Source organism: Nilaparvata lugens, chromosome 1 (genome assembly GCF_014356525.2).
Source record: "Nilaparvata lugens isolate BPH chromosome 1, ASM1435652v1, whole genome shotgun sequence".
NCBI lineage: Eukaryota > Metazoa > Arthropoda > Insecta > Hemiptera > Delphacidae > Nilaparvata > Nilaparvata lugens.
In genome coordinates this window covers 26,358,052-26,380,101 of record NC_052504.1, presented here as the reverse complement: position 1 = coordinate 26,380,101, position 22,050 = coordinate 26,358,052, and positions in this window count along the sequence as shown.

Sequence of the window (22,050 nt, the reverse complement as noted above, 5' to 3'; positions counted from 1 at the left end):
CGCAAGTTTTGAATTCGCCATTCAATTAAGTTGAATGAGGAAATGATACACGTTCCATAATTTATCCCGTAATCTCCATTGACTGTCTGAAGCGCAACTTTGTAGGTTGCCTAAGTAATAGCTGGTTCCTCTATAATAGCTGCACACCAACATTAAGCAGCTTGCCTAAGAATGCATTAAACAAGAAAAACAATTTTTGTCATGCAATAAAAGTTGAAATGGAAGTTGTTTCGCTCTAGGTGGTCTGTTCTGTTCATACATCGCGTATCTTAATGGCCCACTTTGGCATTTCCTTTCAGCATAAACTTTTCAATTTTCTCTCGAACCTGCTAACCCATTCATGTTCTATAAACCAGAAGTCTTTTTTTTACCAGCTATCAAACTGGATTAGCTCTATCCTTCCGAAGCTCATTCGAATCGATCTTATCGTTATTCGACTCATCAACAGCGAGATTCTGACGCTTCATATCTGCAACTTTGTTGCTCCTTAAACTCAATGACGTTGCGAAATTTAATAATTTCCCAAGTGTATTTTATCAGAAATGTATCATTATTGCTCGTCTTCACATTTTGTCTGTTATTTTAGGGGTTTGCTTTGTCGAAGACCAAACATAGTATAGTATAGCTCAATCTCACTTTAATTCGTCAAGCTTTGGGAGCAAGTGTGGCACATGTTTCCACCTATGATCCTCGTGAAAGTGTGGCACCTGTTTTGTTGATGTCGTCCTTCATATTGAGAACATTTTGTGATTTAGTAGGATGATACACTGGAAAATACTCTCATAATGATAATATATGGGTCACGTGTTTCCACCATCAAACTTGCAACGGAGCAACAAAGTTGCAGATCTGAAGCTTCTAAATCTTGCTCTTGTTGAGTAAAATAAATTAGTATAACCCTAGAATACTATTATGCGTGAATTTCACGCTTGACTCAATTGCATTGTATCTTATTGGAATTTTTGTTATTCAAATTCAAGATTTAATTATTGTTTTTCCCATACTCTTCGCAAATGAACTTATACCAGCAACAATAGAGAATGTCAAGTTATCTCTGGGTAAGTTGATGTAGTTCTAATATTGTCCTGGGCTATCACTTGAGACCTATTTGTGATTATTTATTTATCGATTTTTCCTTCATTCCTGGATTCTCTTATTTGTCAGCCATTGAAGCTTATTACCAGGCTGTAGATCATGATAAATAGCATGAAATTGCCATGATATCCAAACAGAATATTGTTATCATTAGTCTCATGGGCTCTTGTAAAATTAACTCTCATAAAAAGTTGAAGCCGATAATTTGAGAAAATTGACAAAATGTAATTTGGAAGTGAGCAAAGGACCGACCCAATGTCCTGCTGCAATACTATTGCCGAGTCTCGAAATTAGGCGCAGTAAAAGTCATATTTGTAATTAATATTATCGTTGGCCCTAATTTATACTCATAGCCGTTCATTAAGAAACAATTTGCCCCGAGTTTTTCAATTAGGCTTTTATTTATGTTACATGCTTGGATGTTATGTCCCGTGGCGCGTGCTCTGGCTCTGCAAGGGTGGAGTGTGTTTATGTTTGATGACGAAGGGAGGGTTGCTTGCTCTGCTGATGAGGGGTGTCTGATGGGATCGACACGATAAGAGAGCCAGGTAGCAGTCAGCAGTACGTTGACCAACGATGAGGATAGCCCTCCCTCATCCACCCATAACGGGCCTCACCGGAGGCATTCCGACCTAAACTGACCCCTTGCTCGGCCCGAAAACGATTAGATCTCACAAAAAATGAACTGCCTCCGAGCCAATTACCTCTGCTCTGCTTCCCTTATTTGTGTTAATTCATAATTCCAAAAAAACAACTGACTGCTAACTGAATCGAAGGCTATAATTATTACTACCCACAAACATATACTTACCCTATCAATCAGCAATTATTATCGAATTATATTCAATTCACTTTTCAATATTGCCGCTTGCTTAACAAGCCGAACGGTAATAAAACAAATATAAGATGTAAAGTGTAGCACCAGACGCGTTCAGCAATTATCTTCTCAGTCAGAGGAACAAAATTGAAGCTGGCGTAATTAAAATGAACACATTTGGGAGAATAGAAGTACGAGAATAAGAGATATCTAATTATAGCATATTTACTCATAATAGAGATGTCGATATTGTTGGTAGATAGTTGCCAATTCTAATCTATATTCACTACTACCATATCGTCAAATATAAATGTTCTATTCTATCTCACTTATTTGATGTATTATCATATCTGTATTATCATAATCATATTATTGTCTCATACTCGCATTCATGTTTGTTATTAACTGTCAACAATATTAATGATAATCTATGAAAATAATTTTGTAATCAGAAAATGTTGTAATCATGTAGTCTACTATTAGTCCAGTCAACGAAAGATTATACTTAGACAGAAAAGTTTGGAACACAATTTTCAACTTCACAGCTCTTTCAAGGATAGTAAGACTAGTAAGAGGTTTAACATATCAAAAGTCCTCACCCTTACCCCCCTGTGCTAAAGGGTTGGGGGTGGTTTTAAAGTACAATTTTCTATTTTTTTTAAATTTAAAATTACCAACAAGTTTTGTCTTGTCGTAGAAGATTTTGTAATCTTCAATTTTGTATAGAATAAAATGTTCATAAGATGCATAGTTTCCGAGATATTATGCGAAAAATTAAAAAAATGGTACTTCCAAACCACCCCACCCCTTTAGCACAGGGTATGGGTATTCCATACAAAATTGAAGACTACAAAATTATCAACAAGCTTTGTCCCTCACATTTTTTCAATTATCTTCAATTTGATGTATATTTTCACTATTTTACGCATTTCCCTACAACTGTTGCAGAAGTTTTAGTGGTGAGAGTGAAATTTTCTGTTCAGCAACAAGAGATCATTTGTCAATGAAATTTGAAGGGAATGTTTGGAGCACAATTTTCGAAGTTGAGACTAGTTTGGGGTTGTTTCTAAACTTCCTACCGAACAAAGACACTCAAAACTAAAACTGCTGATTTTCTGGATTTGAATTTGTGCCACAAACTAAATTGTTGGTAAATCAAAAAAAAACTGCTTATCACAAAAAATTCCGAAAAAATGTAACTTTACATTCTTGTATTGAAAAATCTTTCATATTTTAGTACGTTTTCAATCACTATAACCTTTTTCGAACTTTTATTAATTAACAGGGAGCTTCAAAGTTGTTGGAGATATCTGGTTTTCAAACTCATCATAATTATTTTTCAGCAGGATTTTGAAAGATTAACACATGATTTGAACTTTTTTATACAAAAGAAATAGACATCAACCATATTAATCATAGGGTAGACCTATCATTCATCATATTCCGATGCTGAGTTGTCTACATTATTAGACGTAGGCCTAGCATCTACTCCAGTTAGATTTTTATAGCATCCATGGTAGTTTTCTGGCACAAGCTCTGCTTTAAAATATTTTATGTAATTGCATTATTCATTTTTAAAGGGATTGCTTCATCTTGGAGTGGATTTGAATTTCTTTTAACTATATTAAAATTTTTTTATTCATATAAATTGCAAATTTTTCTATAAGGATCAGGTTTTTGTCAGTTATTTTGTAGACTTCTACAGTATGTCCTTGTGCCGAGCACTGTTTCTAATCCAAGTTAGAATATTAAATTTAATACGAAATAGGCTGGAGCTATTATTGTAAGTGTGTTAGCAAAATTGTTTTCTCTCTCTATGATGAACGACCATGGCTTCGAGTTTCCCAGGTTAGATATTTAAGAATTGTGGCTCCGAGTCGTCGAGGAATGTAGATAATGGAATTATCTCTCAAACTTAGCCTCCCTGTCGCGACATAGAGTGCGATAAGGAGTAGAACAGCAAGATATTACAATTATAACAAAATAATGATTTTGCAGTTACTCTTTGGTCCTAAAGCTCTAGAAGCGACGCGATTATTGGTCAAATATGATTCCCATATTTCCAGTTGCCCAATAGGAGACCTGTTTCTGAATACAGTAGTGGGGGGATTCCCCAGCCGAGAGACCAGATTACGTTTCGGAGGGCACTTTTGCTAGGAGCACTACGAGAGTGAAGATGTAGTCAATTTGTTTCGCCCTTTTTGGGCAAGTTTATAATCTTATTAATTGAAGTCAGGAAGATAGTTTTTAAACTGGCATGTGATTTTTAATATTACGTCAAGTTTGACATAGTTTTATATTTTTCTGACTGTGTTTTCCTTTGGCGTTAAGGCTTTCAACTGAACGCTAATTTATTAAATTATACAGAATTTTTGAATTATTTGTGAAGGAAGATCCATCAATTCTGATACAAAGAATCAGTAGTTTTAAGGTAAAAATCTATATAAATTGAGGACTCAAATAGAAGGAGAGAATTTAAATAATCTTTAATCAATAGATAACTCTTGTTTTAGATTTTGATGAATTGTAGGAAGAGTTAGAAATTAATGCTGTAATAGGCCTACATTTATTTACAGCGGTTCATGTGTGACCCCAAACCAACTTCATGTACCACCCCTTTGATTCCGCAACTTTGTAACACCGCTTCAAGAAACCCATTCAGATGACAGGTCTATAGATGTAAGATGTCGCCGTCAAGCCAAATTCAACCGGTAAAAGTTCACCGCCAAAAACAAGGTACCGTAACCTCGATGATGAAGCAACGTACAGACCAACGAAAGTGCAGTGTAGTGAAACAGAAGATTCATTCAAAAATGTCAATCAAAAGTGGGGATTCAAAATTTATGAAATGGGTTATATGGATTATTATCGACGAAAATTGGGTTCAACGGACTTTTCTTTCTTGAGTCTTTGCATTGAAATAATTTCTTATTTTATGACTGATATTGTTTGGTTTTGTGACGTATTGCTATTTAAACGAGGGATAGTAATGCGCCCCCAAATCAGATTAAGAATGTCAACAAAGTAACATGAAATCGTTGTTTCCTTTGTCTGATTTTAGTTGCCAATGTTTATTGAAGTTGTCTGTATTCTTCAATTATTTCAAATTGTAGTGTTAGTTTATAGTAAAAACCTATTAAATCAGGCATGGCAAGATTAATTGAAGTTTTCATGACTCCAGCCCGTTCACCTGCATGAACTAAGTATAGACTCAGGTATTTTCTAGATGTGTCGGCCTATTTCCAAATTCCAATTTCATTCCAAATTATATTTTAAAAGGCCAGGCACATCCTTCATAAGCAAATCTCCTATATTTGAAAACTATGAATTTACTATCCTTATTATTTATTTGTTTTTTGTATTTTCTGAATCAAATTTAGCTGAGCACTTGACTGGAAGTGGTGTTTGAGGAATATAATCTGGATCTTTGTCACTATAATCCATGCTGATATTATTATCCAAATCCATTTCAAAAAAATAAATAAAAAGGCAATAAAGATAATTGGAGTGACTTGGGATATTTCAATATTCACTCTGCAAACTTAATCAATAAAGATAATCTGAAGTAACGAACAATCAAAACAACTTGTTTGTGACATAATCTAAAAAAAGACGGGAAATCAACCTTGATGAGTTTGAAAACAAGACTTCTCCAATACATGTCTGGTTTTCAAACTCATCGGTTTGCTAGCATATGATTGACCGAGCGAAGTGAGGTCTAAGATTCATGTCGACGGTTTGGGTTTTTTCTTAATGTTTAAATGTTCAAATGTTTTTATGTTGCGCATTACGGCGAAACGCGGTAAAATATTTTCATGAAATTTGACAGGTATGTTCCTTTTTAAATTTTGCGTCAACGTATATACGAGGTTTTTGGAAATTTAGCATTTCAAGGATAATATGAAAGGAAAAATGAGCCTCCTTCATACGCCAATATTAGAGTAAAAATCAGACTATAGAATTATTCATCATAAATCAGCTGTCGAGTTGATTATAAATTGCATGCTATGACGCATGCAATTCAATATCTCAATGTAACTTGGTAAAAAGTCATTTGCTGTGTAGACTATGAATTGCATGCCTCATTGAATGCAATTTTTTGCACTACTAAATGAATTATTGATTGCTTGCAATAACGCATGCAATTAATAACTAAAATAACATGTATCTCGAACTTTCTCTGCTTTGAACTCGGGCTGTCCTGTTGCCAATATGTCTTGAAGGAGATTAGCTTTTGATGTTAGCATTTTTGATACACCAAGCCCAACAGCCATTAGCCGTTTTCACACCGATATCTTGCCGACACAACATACAGACAGGATTAACTCTAAGGACAGTATAAGAGGAGGATGCGGTTTATAACTGCGCGAGGTCTACTGTTCACAAAACTACTAGCTTAGACAAGTGTAAACGCAATCTAGCGGCGAAACTAGGCACTGTACATATCTGATTTTTACACCAATCGATTCGGCAGCTTTTGTAGTATAAGAATCAGAAAATAACCACTTGTTTGATCAATTTCAGCTTTAAAGAACGTGGAACTCGGGATGTCTCACCGATCTCTGTGTGAACACACCGTCACATCCTGAAAAGGGTGTATCACATCATCAAGTAATGACTAATATTATTAATTGAAAGGTTTTCCATCGTGAATTCCATTAATTTGATTTATGATTCGTCCGTCATCACTTATCAAATCCAACTAGATCCTTACCTAGATTAAACATTCATAACTGCTATTTTTTACCCCTCAAATGCTTTCCATTACTCGAATTTATTTTCGAATATGAGCTTTTTGTATCAATCTGTCCCTTATCAAATATTATAGTAGAACTCTTCAGTTTTGTTCTAGGTGGTTCACTGAACATTGCTGATGCCTGATGCATTGTTGGAAGAACATAGAACATTGTTCGAACCGTGACCGCGACCCAACTGTTGGGTCGCCTCTAAGAGCTTGCCTCTATCGACAGAACATGTATGTATATGAGAGTACACACATGTTGGTGGCCAGTCTAAGGTACACATTCGAGAAATTTTCCATCGCATACATGGAAAACAAGTTAAACTGCTCATCGAGATAAAGGAGCGTAGTGTGTGACGAGAGAGGGGGCAGGCTTGAAGGATTGGTGAAAAAGACGTGGGCCAACACGCAGCGTTTACTGCTATTTGCTATCGACCTATCGTGCTGCCAGCCAATAAATAGTGCTAGTGCTCTTCATTCTCTTCTGCGGACACAGTCAACAAATGGTGCCCTCTAGGGGGGAGGGGCGCACGAGAGGGAATCCACCTCACTTATCATTTTCCGCAAGACCACTTAAGCATATTACCCCGTGTCCGTATTTATTGCCGTCACGATATCATACCATTTCAACTCTTCAACCACAATTACCTAAATGCAAACAATTTCCATATTATCGGCTACTCTCTTTAAACGAATGATTGAACATTTTTGATGAGTAACACCAAGTTCCAGCGACACGTGAACATCAGAAGCTACTTTTTAATTATACTGTTTAGATAAATTATTAATTCCCTTATTATTGTTGATCATGCAGTGGGAGGATATAAAAGCTTATAAAATATTCATCTTCACAATACTCCATGAACACTCGCTGAGTTCAGTGAACATATTGAACAGTTTAGCTGAAGTTGTACCTTGAAATGCACGAGTCGTATCTTGAACGTGGATAAGCAACATTCTTCGAACTGCGGCTGTTTAAAGATCTTCACACGCCAAACGTAGCATACCTAGAAAGACGTCTTCGGAAGACATAGCCGGCATATCTTCTAATGTCAATATCTGTCTTTCAGCATAAACTTTTCAATTTTCTCTCGAACCTGCTAACCCATTAATGTTCTATAAACCAGAAGTCCTTTTTTACCAGCTATCAAACTGGATTAGCTCTATCCTTCCGAAGCTCATTCGAATCGATCTTATCGTTATTCGACTCATCAACAGCGATATTCTGAAGCTTCATATCTGCAACTTTGTTGCTCCTTAAACTCAATGCCGTTTGCGAAATTTAATCATTTCCCAAGTGTATTTTATCAGAAATGTATCATTATTGCTTGTCTTCACATTTTGTCTGTTATTTTAGGGGTTTCCTTTGTCGAAGACCAAACATAGTTGACCGAGCGAAGTGAGGTCTAAGATTCAAGTCGACGGTTTGGCATTTCTCTTAATGTTTAAATGTGTTTATATGTTAATATGTGTTTTATGTTCATATGTTAATATGTTTTTATGTTAATCTATGTTTATATGTTTTTATGTTGCGCATTTACGGCGAAACCCGGTAATAGATTTTCATGAAATTTGACAGGTATTTTAAATTGCGCGTCGACGTATATACAAGTTTTTTGGAAATTTTGCATTTCAAGGATAATATAAAAGGAGAGAGGAGCCTCCTTCATACGCCAATATTACCGTAAAAATCAGACTATAGAATTATTCATCATAAATCAGCTGTCTAGTGGACTATAATACTAACCGTTCAAAAACATCGAGCATCTTGAAAATTTATCTCTTCATCAACGTTAGTAGACTATAATACTACCCGTTCAAAAACATCGAACATCTTGAAAATTTATCTTTCCATCAACGTTGTAGACAGTTGCAGCCAGACCTGATAACAGCGCTCACACTCACATTCCGGGACGACACGTCACGGTACGATAGGACAGAAAGCTCTATATTTATTTAGGATTTTTTCTAGATATTTTAAATTGATAAATTATTTATTAATTTTTGAGAAAACATAACAACAGGTCAATGTAACTTACTGAGCGCGAGGTCTACTGTTCACAGAACTACTAGTATAGCATAGCTCAATCTTACTTTAATTCGTCAAGTTTTGGAAGCAAGTGTGGCACATGTTTCCACCTATGATCATCGTGAAAGTGTGGCACCTGTTTTATTGTTGTCGTCCTTCATATTGAGAACATTTTGTGATTCAGTAGGATGATACACTGGAAAGTACTCTCATAATGATAATATATGGGTCACGTGTTTCCACCATCCAACTTGCAACGGAGCAACAAAGTTGCAGATCTGAAGCTTCTAAATCTTGCTCTTGTTGAGTAAAATAACTTAGTATAACCCTAGAATACTATTATGCGTAAATTTTACGCTTGACTCAATTTCATTGTATCTTATTGGAATTTTTGTTATTCAAATTCAAGATTTAATTATCGTTTTTCTCATACTCTTCGCAAATGAACTCATACCAGCAACAATAGAAAATTTCAAGTTATCTCTGGATAAGTTGATATAGTTCTAATATTGTCCTAGACTATCACTTGAGACCTATTTGTGATTATTTATCGATTCCTTCATTCCTGGATTCTCTTATTTGTCAGCCATTGAAGCTTATTACCAGGCTGTAGATCATGATAAATAGCATGAAATTGCCATGATAACCAAACAGAATATTGTTATCATTAGTCTCATGGGCTCTTGAAAAAGTAACTCTCATAAAAAGTTGAAGCCGATAATCTGAGAAAATTGACAAAATGTAATTTGGAAGTGAACTATTTCACACCAGCGTAGCGCTGATTTAACATTGGAAGACACGACAGCTACGTTTTCCGAGGACTTATATCTGGCTAAGCTAGGTGTGTGAAGAACTTGAGTGTTGAAGACCAAAACATCTTGAGATTCATAGCCCAATTCTCTCTTCCCAGAAAATATGATTCGTTTCCGTTTTTTTGATTTTGAGGCAATTGAGGAACAGATTTGATATTTTGTTCTGCTAAATATTCGAGGATCTAGCGGGTGGAAACAGAAATCATAAACAAACAATTTGAAAATGTTACATTGTTAAATGTTTCATCCATGCCAAATGTTTCACAATATTCATGTGTCCAATCCAATGGAATATTCCATACATTTACACGCTTTGTAACTCTTACTCTAAATTTTGTATTGGTGAAATGTGCTATTTAAGCATTCTTGAATGATTAGGTGCTTGAATGCAAAGATAATACTAAGTCGGATTAATATTTAATCAACAGCACTTGACTATGTTATTGTGATGAAGATATTTATTGGCAGGAGGAAGTTTTCTGGAATATATCATTTCACTTTGACTAACCTATGTAATAGAAATGACATCGTTAATTTGGTGTCAGTTTATACTGGTAAATATGAAGACACTCTCTGAATTTAGCATCCATTTTCTTCAATAGTTGTCGATCAGTTCGACAAATGTACGACATTTGATTTCATACACCAAAGACTCCAAATGGCCCCACAAAATGGAATCACACGAAAGATTAGAACTGTGATACGATAGAACAGTCAACTATTGGAGAGAGTGGAGGTTAACTTTAGAGAGTGTCTGCACATTTTATCAACTTGAGAAAATGGAATAAATCTTAACAATATTATTCGTATATTTCATATACAGGTGAGTTGAATTACATATTCCATAAAACTTATTTACGCCGATTAATTATTCTATGACATGATTCCGAAATTGAAGAATTCTATTCATTTCAGAAACGTCCATTCCCTGTGCCCATACAATTGTGCCGAATTTTTTTTTTTCAAAATTATAACTTTTCCAAGATAAAATTTCATTAGAGTGCTGGATTAACTTGCGATTCTCACGGTATCGGAATAGTTTCATGATGTAATTCAGCACATTACGTAATTAAATTCTAATATTTCCTCTATTGTTTTCCAACGTTTTCCTTGATTACTTAGAATTGTTGTAGACGCAAAATCATCATAAAAAATCAGATGAACGTCTATTCTATTGCTGAGTCTTCTACTTTGATTGAGGGAATTTCCCTGTATTCTGTCCTTGTTAGTTTTATTCCTTTCTCGTTCTATTGAGGGAAATTATTGTCGTCCCCACCACGTCCTTTGTAATTTGGTATTTTTAATGTATAGGCTAATATTGCTAGCCCTAATGTATAATATTTTTTGAGCCTGATTTGGTCGACTTGGAGACCTGAACAGGAGACCGCTTTTAGATTCTGTAGAGTACAGACAAGTTTTTGAGCTAAATTATATCTTTGTCTGATTGAATCATGACATACTTATCTTGTTCTCCGTTTTCTCATGGAGACTAAAATGATATAATCGGGAATCATGTATTCCATCAGTTTTTAATCGCTTATCTTTTCTTCAATAACTTATTTATGAAGTATTTTATTTAATTCAGAGCGGTTGACTGCTGCACTTTATTATTATTGTAGGCTATGGATTAGTAACAGTCGAAAACCCATTTAAGGGTTTTTTGTGTATGTGTGTATTCTTGAATACTCATTCGAGGATCGAGCTGTAAATATGCCTTGCTGTCGAATGAGGGCTTACGAATTCGCCGACCGAAATGGCCGGTGATATCGGACATCTGACCTTGCCTTGCGGGGCTGAAAGACGATCTTCGATCTGACGCCACTAGCCCGTTGCCTGGAGGCAATCACCCTTCATCCTCATCCATCACCCTTTGGACACCGGACGACGAGGACGACAGATCTTAGATAAGTACTTGATACCCCCCACTACAATATCAGATGTGCCCCCGTGAATTTGGTCTCTTAAAGACATGAGTATTTGGTCTCTTAAAGACATGAGTATTTGATCTCTTAAAGACATGTTATGTTGGTCTCTTAAAGACAGATTGATTATTTGATTATCCATGTAAAGATGTAATTTGTAATATTTTCTATATTACTTTCATTAGTATAAGAGCAGTCAGTCAACCGCATATCTAGGTTTTTATTTCCAAGACCCTCAAACCACTAGAATTAGGATCACTTTATTGATACGATTCAAGTCCGCAGACCTCAGGGCCTAGCACAATTTCAAGCCTTCTCCGACAAAATCATTTGTCACCAGGAGATCGGCTTACAATATATTATCACCAAAAATAGTTGAACCAATTATATAAAAGCATATAAAAGTATTTTGTAACCATATAAAAGTTTTGAAATTTAACAACATTTGATTTTCTTTATCTCACCATTCAAAATGTATATATTCTCTACATTCATCCTGCATTATTCCTTAGTCATTTGAAATATATTATTTCAATTAGACTACTTCGTAATCAACTCTTTTCTCAACGTTTGAACTCGTACATATCTAGGAATATTAGGCAACATGTTTTGGGCTCTAGTTAAGGGTGCAAATTCCCAGTATTCACAGAGTCCATTGTATCGCAATGCTTCAATAACTGCCCACTTCCTGAATTGAAGCATGTTGGCCATCTTATTCAATTGACCAATGAAAATTGGCGTAGGCGTGACACGCGTCCACGCTTCGATAAGCATCACACGCACACGTGCTTCAAGCTCAATATGCTGTGGTAATGAGGACGGGTAGAGCATATTAATGAAGTCTCAGTGGAGCTGATGGCACAACGATAATTCTATGAAAATTTCGACGCTGATAGAGATCAACTCGTGATGTTGAAGTGTCACGGAGGAGAACTGAGCGATGAATTATGGATGGGAGTGAAACACCGTGGCCGGCCGAAAATTGCAATTTGCCCACCATGTGGTGTGAGGGTGTGAGGGTGCCGAGGAGCAAGGCAAATGTTTGAACAGCAGAGCAACGCAATTGGTCGGCCTCTCGGGTGCCAGGCGGGCCCCGGCCAATGCAGTTAAATGTCTCTAATGGCACATTCGGTCACGCAGATACTTTTAGTGCCCCCTTTAAGTAGTTGTGCTTGCTATTAAAAACAAATGGCGACTGGCAGCTCATTTAGATCTCCCTCGACGCTTCTTCAATTAGAAAATGGAATATCAACTTGCACCTGGTTAGTGAATATAGATGAAAAAACGCATTTGTGGGGCTAATATGGTTTGAGATTCTAGGTAAAACCACACAGATACAAGCCTTGTCTGTGGTAAACGTATAGTCTGTTTTTTCAGTTTCTCATTTCTAGTTACATTCTATTTTAATTACTAGTCACAAGGTAGATATCAAGACAAGAGCTAATTAAGTGATGGGATGGCGAATATCACTGGGACAATCAGCTCTCCACTCCGTCACTTACTTGTATGATTACATTCTTTTATACAGCTTAGAACTTTTGCTCTTAAATGATGATGACGAGAGAGAGAATTCTTGATATTTGTTCATCGTGCACCTCCGATGAGTAAATGGTAAGTTATATTTTGCGAAACAGTCCTATGAATCTTTGGTAGATGACATTTGGTTGGAAAAGGTCAACTCACATGGATCTATCGTATTAATAATTGATTCAGCTGTAAGAAGATGACCAGCTCAACTGCTTGAGAAGTCGTATCTCCTAAAAATGGCATTTCATCTGTGGGGAAGGAAAATCTTTTGACTTAAGTTGAATATTTTATTTTCAAGCCTATCTTCCTATCTTGATTTGAGTATGTTTGATGAAGAGCTTATACAACTTATGAGATTATAAACTGAGACTTATCCATGGCATGGAAGAACAAGTAATACTGCAGATCAGAAAGGAAGAGAGAAATCAAGTTGAACTCACCAACGGTCAATTCTAAGAAGAATTCTGGTTATGAAAGCTCCATTTCTTTATAATGATAAGCTTCAATATTAAGCAGATGATCAGTTTATAATATATAATGATATTCACTTTCAAATAGATCAGTGTCTAGGAAATAATACGATAACAGTATTTGCAGTCCTCAAACCACAATGAACCCAATTGACACAATCATTTTTGTTATTTGTGTACTGTATACTGGAAACTCTCACCAAATCACTCTTTTATGTACACCATTGCATGTTTAGCACTCAAGGCCTTTGAGTAAGATTCGTGAATTAGGATTGAAATTTCAAGAAGAAGTAGGATGGGTGTGTATAATATTATAATGGTAGTTTTAGGAGTCAAATTTGATTGATTTTGAATTCAAATTGATTTACCAACCAAAATACATGAAATGCATCTACAGAAACTTTGTTTATACAATATTATTCGGAATAATCGAATTATGGTTTATGTAGTAAGAAATTTTACTATTTATTATAACTAGTATATAGAGATACCTTTGAATAATTAGTGGAATTATAAGAAGGAAATTTGTGTTTCAAATTCGAAAGAAATGATTCACCTGAAGCGACTATGATATTCCCATCTGAAACTATTGTAGCAGCTTCATGAAAGTTTAGGAAAATCTAGATGACTAAGTGAAGGATGAGAGCTGTAGGAATATGAAACTTCCCCATTACGTTATTTAGAATGAAAAGTGTCTGATTCTAATTGGAAAGTTGAAAAATCAACTTCGACCGATTCTTCATTAGTGATTGAAAATATGAGAAATCACTCAGTCATTTGAAATTGAAATTGATCATCTCGACTCATTCGTTCGCACTCCAAGTGTCAATGCTGTGGGGTCGATGAGTGAAGACGTGTTATGAAATATTCTAATGGACTTCCAATTAATTTTTCCCAGAAGCCTTGAACGATGATCAACTTTGATCTATCAACTTCCGACGAAAGTGTGAGAATTTTTATGTATTATGAGCTAGCCCCTTCTCTAGTATTGTGACTCCAACCCCCATTCTTTCAATTTGATGGATTCACGTTGACCCAACTCGCAACAATACTATATTCACTGATGAAGTAGGATAGCAATGCAACCTTACTCACATTAGGGTTTGAGCACTTGGTCTAATAATCATAAAGCCCAAACTTTGAAAATCGATGTCACTATCCTTAGGAGATTCCAGAATTGGATTGGAGGATGTGTTCCATGAGAATATGCATGACGACTATTTCAATAGCAAATTGTACTTTCAGATTGTACTGAGAGTATTTTGGAAGTAGGTAGTCATTCTTGTCTTGAATCCTAGAATATTAAGTAGGCTAATTGTCGTGCACTCGGTTCTCGCGTGACCACTTTAGGCCTGCTCTACTAGAATACAGTTATAAGCTTCGAAGTCATTTCCAGGCTGTTTGGATCCCACCTAAACTGTCAGGCCCTTCTCATTTGTCATCCCTCTCATCACCCTCGCACAAATCAAGGATCATGTGAGCATAGCCATTAGAAAACAATAAATTGTGTACGAATTGTCATACTCCAGCCTCACGTTGAAGCGTCATGTGTCACAGATCCGCTCCATGGGGAGGACATGTGTCATAATCTTACTCCAAGGGGGGGACACGGAAATATATAATTTGAATTATAAGACAAAAAACTAAGATTATAATCGTTCAACCATGAGTACGATTTCTTCGTATAGTAGGTCTTACCTTGTGTTGGCGAATATTGCAGCCTATTTTGCTCTTTGGAGGAGGGTGGATATACAGTAAAAAGGGAATTAATAATTAAAATGGTTGGGTTAAATAAAATAATTGTACAATTACAGTATTTGAGGTTATGATTTAACGGTAGGTAGTTGTAGGTTAGGTTGACCAGCCTTTGTTTAACCGGATTGTCGGTATCATTTAATTCAGAGTATCTAAGTAGAAGGACTGGTGTATGGATGGAACAGATTGAAAAGATTAATTTGCTCAATAGAGGGTTTGGCGGTCTACAAAGGTAGCCGAAGTAAGGGATCTGAATTTCTGACCTAACGCTGTTGGTGGTTATATTATAGTGAGATCGAATTAAGAAATTATCGAATATTTCTTGTTTTTTAAGGTCGTTAGTGGGAATGTCGATTCGGAGAAATGCGGTTGTTGGTGGAAGGTTACGGATAGGGATTCACATTCTCATCTTGTCGCAAACAATGATAACGATCAAGGAAAACGGCGAACAGTGCCAGGTGTTTATTTGGCGGTTGATCCAGGACCCGTGATCACAAACAATGAAAACGACAATCTTCCCCAACATTTTTGAATTGCCGTTTAAATGACTAGAATTTCTGTATCAGTAATTTTCCTGCAATAAACAAACATTTCTGATAATGTACTTAATATTCGAACAATGTCATGATAATAATAATTATAATATCTTAGTGTTGCCCTTAGTGAATGACTCAAAACTTTGCAGAATTTCTGAATGTGTTTTCAACATAATGTACATAGAGTAATCCATCATATTGTTATAATGTATTCCTTGCGGTTGGGGAAGTTTGAGTGGTTTGGACGATAGTGTAAGAGTTGAGATGAAAGAATTGAACCATCACAAGGTACATTGTACAGTATTTATTGATGTTCCAATAATTTATCATATGAAGGCCTATATAGAGCAATATGCTGCACAAACAAGCCTAGAGAGCACATCAGATAAGTACTTGAGATTAATTGTTAGAGCTTTTAATTGATTGCGTAGAGACCAGAAAGTGCTCAGAATGAGGTCAGAGTTTGTGAGCACGTTACCGTGATGTGACTAATGGCCTGGCAGGAGCTTATTAAACTTCTAAATGACCCACTGAATGAGAAAGAGAAAGAGCCAGTTCACGCTGAGGCGTTCATCATCTACTAGTTTTCACTGGCAATCAATTACAACGCAAACTCAGCTGCCCCTACGGTTAGCAACAAGAAAAAAGGATACGACTGCTACAGCTAGCCCCGCTGGGCGCTCAGGTAGCCTACAAAACAAACTCCTCATTTGTTACAAGCCTATTAATAAGCGAACAGCGATAGTAAAAGAGTTAATTTACGTGTCTTGAGTGTCAACTCTTGAAGCTTTCTTCCGCTACAGGTTATGCCAATGACTAATGACCCTAGATCAGTCCAAGTTATTGGGAGGCATCCTCTCATAATTTATTGAATTGCGAACTGACTCAAATTACATAGAGTTGCTAACTGATTGTAATGCTCTCACATTACAATCAGTTAGCAACTCTAACTGGAATATTAAATATAACAAATTTTGTTAATTGAATGTCTGCTTTCTACAATCATTTAATCAAGCTTCTCGAAATTCATCACAAAAGATTAATATTATTCATTGAATATTAATAATAGTAGGAGATTGTAATGTCTAAAACCTGTTTACAAAATATATTCTACTTGCTTGATCGAATAAAACAAATCAATGTCAATCAATTACCAGTAGCCATGTATCCAACTGAGAATAATGAAGACCAACTATGGTTTTTTCTAGTTGATTTTTAAAACGCTCACCATGAATTCAGGTATCCACCAATTTATCCTTCTGAAATTCCTTAGAACTTACAACGCCAGTTCTGGAAGTTCTCTGGATCCTTATATGATATAACTGGAACCTTATTAATATAATTATCAATATGTTTTTTCTGGCGAACTAGTATGACTATCATCAAAGGATGATAAGTATTGAATGCTCTTAATAAGATCAATATTAATTGATTCACTAATTTTATATGCTGCAGAATATTTTTTCTTGGTACTGAGACAGCCCAAACTGTATATCACAAGATGAATTAGGACAAAATAAACTTCTATGATTTTGTATGCTGACATAAAACACAAAATATATTCCCATAAAACAATATATATATAAAATATTCTATATCTATAATTCCAATATATATAAATTCTTTAATAGTTAAACAATTATCACAACGTTTACTAGCATTCACAGTTGTGAGCTTTAAAAATTATGAATATATTATATTTAATACTGATACTTGGACTTCAAGTCAATTCAAAATTCTACAATATAAAACTTGTTCGGTCTGTAGATTTAATAGGACATGCTTTGATCAATTAGCAAATAATAATTATTAAATTTATATTTAAAATCTCAGGGTTTTTAATGAGTCCGTGCTGTGCATGGAAGTAAGCTTCCTACATAAATCAAATAAATTCATAAACGTTCTTATAGACTATAGGATAGCACTCAACACATTGCGAATTTTTCTTTGACTGATTTTATTTATATAGCGCTTTGATTAATTCCCCAACTCTAATAAAAAGGCCTTTATAAAACGAGCTCGTTTGAACTAACACTCACATTAATGATGTTCTTGGAGGTCTTGTAGAATAAATTAATTATTTCCAATAATTAATTATGCAGGTCCTTTTCATCTCAGCTGGGCTCGCGCATGGTCCAGATTTCTTATAGTTTTCTTTCCGTATTAAATATATATTTATGGGAACTGATTACAATTAAGAACTCTTCAACAACACTGAGTTCACAGATAATCAAACATTAATTACAAATAGTTCACATTTAAAAGAGGGATTGGCTTGATAATTTTAAAATTTAACAAGAAGGAAGACCCTAATCTCCATGTGCATACTTTCAGAACGAGATCACAAGCCAGAAGAGAGAAGTGGTTTTCAGAAAAATTTTATCTCTTCCTTGAACGATTTGTAAGCCTCTTTCTGATTGGCTTTTTATTTAGCAAAACTCAATACAATTGGTTACTCCAGATTCAGGGTTTCGTCAACTTTATTATAGAAAAATAAATAAAAAGTTTTTATATAAATATATGGAGTGATTGTCTTAGACTATTCTAATAAATAAATCGCAATATACAATACGATCATGCAACATATATTTAATTTTTTATATGAGTTTTGTATACTCTTGATTTTCATACTTTTTTAGATTGTAATAAATATTTATGCAGCAATAACAGTTGTCCCTATTTATTTACATAAACCTTCCTTAGTATACATAATGAATCTTTTGTGAGTAAACTTTATAATTCAACTTGTACTGGTTGATCGAACAATCAGCTGATTCGTTAGGTGTTGATTCAAATAACTATCGATTGATTCATTTAAAAGTGTAAACAAACAATTCTAACCTCAAATGTACATGCAAACTTTTATTTTTTATGATCTGCCAATAATAAATAAGCCACTTTATAATTTTTAATTCTGCCAATGGATCCTCATTATTGTTGAATTACAATTATGCATGTTTTTTCTTATCGCTTTAGATAATACAATTACTCTTTATCACTAACAACATTCGATTTTACTAGAGTGGTTCTTTGACTAGGTTATCTTACCTTTCCATTTTATAATTCTATTGAAGTTTAATAGTTCATTTCAAAAATATTTTGTGGTGCTAAAATACCACGTGACATAATGCGCCCTCTGGTTTCTGATACAAAACAACAATTTGAGAATATAATATAGTTTTCTATGATCCTGTTGGTTTTGGATCAGAAATCATACAAGTTACAAAGCCTGTTAATAGATCTAATGAGAATCGTGTCTCCTAACAGTTCAACCACAAATATAATAATAAATGAATTCAATTTGAATATATATGCCTTACATTGGCTAACCTCCTACTACATACAATACATAAATATAAATCATCTCCTCCTCTATACACAACATAAACATCTTTTCGATCAGCGCTTCAACCCTCAGCTGGAAGTAAATTTGAATGTTGGTGCAAAACATTTGCCAACCTAACAACACTATAATTCTCAGGCTTGTAAATATAACATTTCCTTTTTCTCGATATCGATTAGTGGCTTGTACATTTGATTTATTTTTCTTAATTAATTTGGGCTTTATGTTTACACAATGAGTAAATTTAATAGCTAATCTTTGGTGATTTACAGACAAGAACTTCTTAGTCATTAACACATGAAACTTTGGCTTAACATTCTTTGGTGGTAACAATGTGGTTTTATCATTTGGCAGATAATTTTATTTATTCTCCCCCTTTGAATTACACATTAATAATACTAATAAAGTACTTTTTACAATATGTTTACATATAATTCACATTCTATGACACTCGAACTTTTGGGGTAGGCCATCTTGGTGATTCATTTTGTTGGCTTTTATATTACTCAGCTGTTGCCATTTTGCTGCCCTTGATTCCTATGGTAAGTTGGCTTTTAATTTGGATAATTATTATTCTATTGGTTTGTGATTGATGATGGTGTTACAGATGGCTTCTAAATTTTCTATTTCTTTGTTTTTAGGCATTGGTTTTGCTGTTCGCATTGGGCACTTGTCTGTTGGATGGTTGAGTTGTTTGGCGTTTGTTAGGTACGTATTGTATAATAAGGCAAGTGACATTCCAATCATAATATTATTATTTTCTTCCTTCTCTTAGTGACTCGATAATACGGTTTGAGATTATAGACCTTGAGCTTTGGTATTGTAAATAGTCTAGTGGTTTTGACGACCAGTTCTCCATCAACTCTCTTATTTGTGATAGCCTAGGATTTTACGTTTTGAATTCGACATAATTGTTCTGACAGAGACCTGGTCTTGTGAAGGTAATCCATACGAACATAAGATCAATGGATATAAAACAATAAATAAATTCTCAAAGTTGAATAAATGTGATGGTATTTGTGTGTTTGTTAGAGACTGTTTTGACTTTGTAATCCATTCAGTAGATATTGATGAAGCTAACTCGCTGAGCTTGGTTGTTGAGATAGATAGTGGTATCAGGTTACTGATAATTGCAGTTTATGGCTCACCTAGCGGTAATCTAACTGCATTTTTGGATAGCCTTGAAAATAATCTTCAACAGCTAGGTGGTAGAAACAGCTGTATTTTTATGGGAGATTTAAACATTGACTTGAATACTAGTAATACAGTGACCGATGAATACATACACACTTTAAATAAATATGGCTTCGAGTCTTTTATCAATTGTAACACGCGAGTAACGGAGACCACACACTCATGCATTGATCATATTTTTCTCAAGAATAGTATTAAAATAAATGAACATTCTATCGGTAATGTTTTCAAAACATCAATCACAGACCATTTCTCGACTGCTCTACACATGCACATGAAAGATAATAATAATAATAATATTAAAAGCTTAAAAAAGAGTATTCACGTAATTGATTATGATATTCTCTTAAAAAGACTTGAAGTAGAAGACTGGGGATTCTTGTATTCAGATAACGTCATCGATGTTGACCTATTGACGGAATTATTCGTTGAGAGAATTCAATGTCTAATAGAAGGAGCAACTAAAACCAGAAATGTTACACACAGGAACCGAGCATTAAAACCATGGATCACATCCGGTCTCATTAAATCAATTAATGTTAGGGATAGAATGAAATCGCAAACTATAAAGGAGCCATATAATATAACACTAAAAAACAGATTCAGGGAATACAGAAACAGATTAAAAGAATTAATAAATATCACCAAAACAAACTATTATAGAAATAAACAAGATGAATACAAGAATGACAGTAAGAATTTGTGGAAAGTTATGAAAGAGATCATAGGAAATGACTCTAGTGAAATAAACGATGTTAAAATAGAGCCTGACAAACTAAATAAGTTTTTTTCAGAAGTTGGTAAAGAATATGCATGTAAGATTCCAACTGTGTCCACAAATCTTAACGAATTATACAAAGCCCCTTTACAGTCAATATGTCAATCTCTATTCCTCAGACCTGTCACAGTGGAGGAAATAAGAAATATTATTAAAACATTGAAGAATTCAGCAAGTCCTGGGATGGACCAAATCCATAATGTTTTAATAAAAAGAATATCCTGTTGGATCGAAACCCCTTTATGCTATATTATAAACAAATGCTTTCAAACTGGTAAATTTCCAAAATGTTTCAAGATAGCCAGAGTCAAGCCTCTATTTAAATCCGGTAACCACAAACTTCCTGAAAACTATAGACCCATAAGTTTGATTAGCAACCTGGCTAAAATAATGGAGAAAACTATAAAGATTAGACTAATGGATTTTATTGATAAGCATGATATAATTGATAAAGATCAATATGGGTTCCAAAGCAACAAAAATACTGAGGATGCCCTGGCCAATTTTGCAAATGAAGTATCTGATAGTATGTCCTCTGATAAAAATAAGTGCCTTGCCATATTCATTGACCTTGCTAAGGCCTTTGATACTATTCCCCATAATAACTTACTCAATAAATTAAAAAGCTACGGGATTAGAGGTCTCTCATTTGAATTAATCAAAAGTTACCTAAATGATCGATCACAACTGATTTCTGAGAATGACCATTATACATCAGATATTGTAGAGCTGAATGATTTCGGATTACCGCAAGGTACCGTCTTATCACCGATTCTATTCCTACTCTATATGAACGATATATTCAAAGTAAAAATTGAAGATTCAAGAATAATTTCCTTTGCTGATGACACAGCCTTAATAGTTAAAGATAAGTCATGGACCCAAACGTCTTTAAAAGCAGGAAAAGTTATGTCAAATATTAAAAAGTGGCTTGATCTGAATACATTGAGTATGAATACTACTAAGACTAAATATGTTGCTTTTTCTCCCACTGTGATTGGACAACCACCAGAGGAAATTGTAATTAAAAT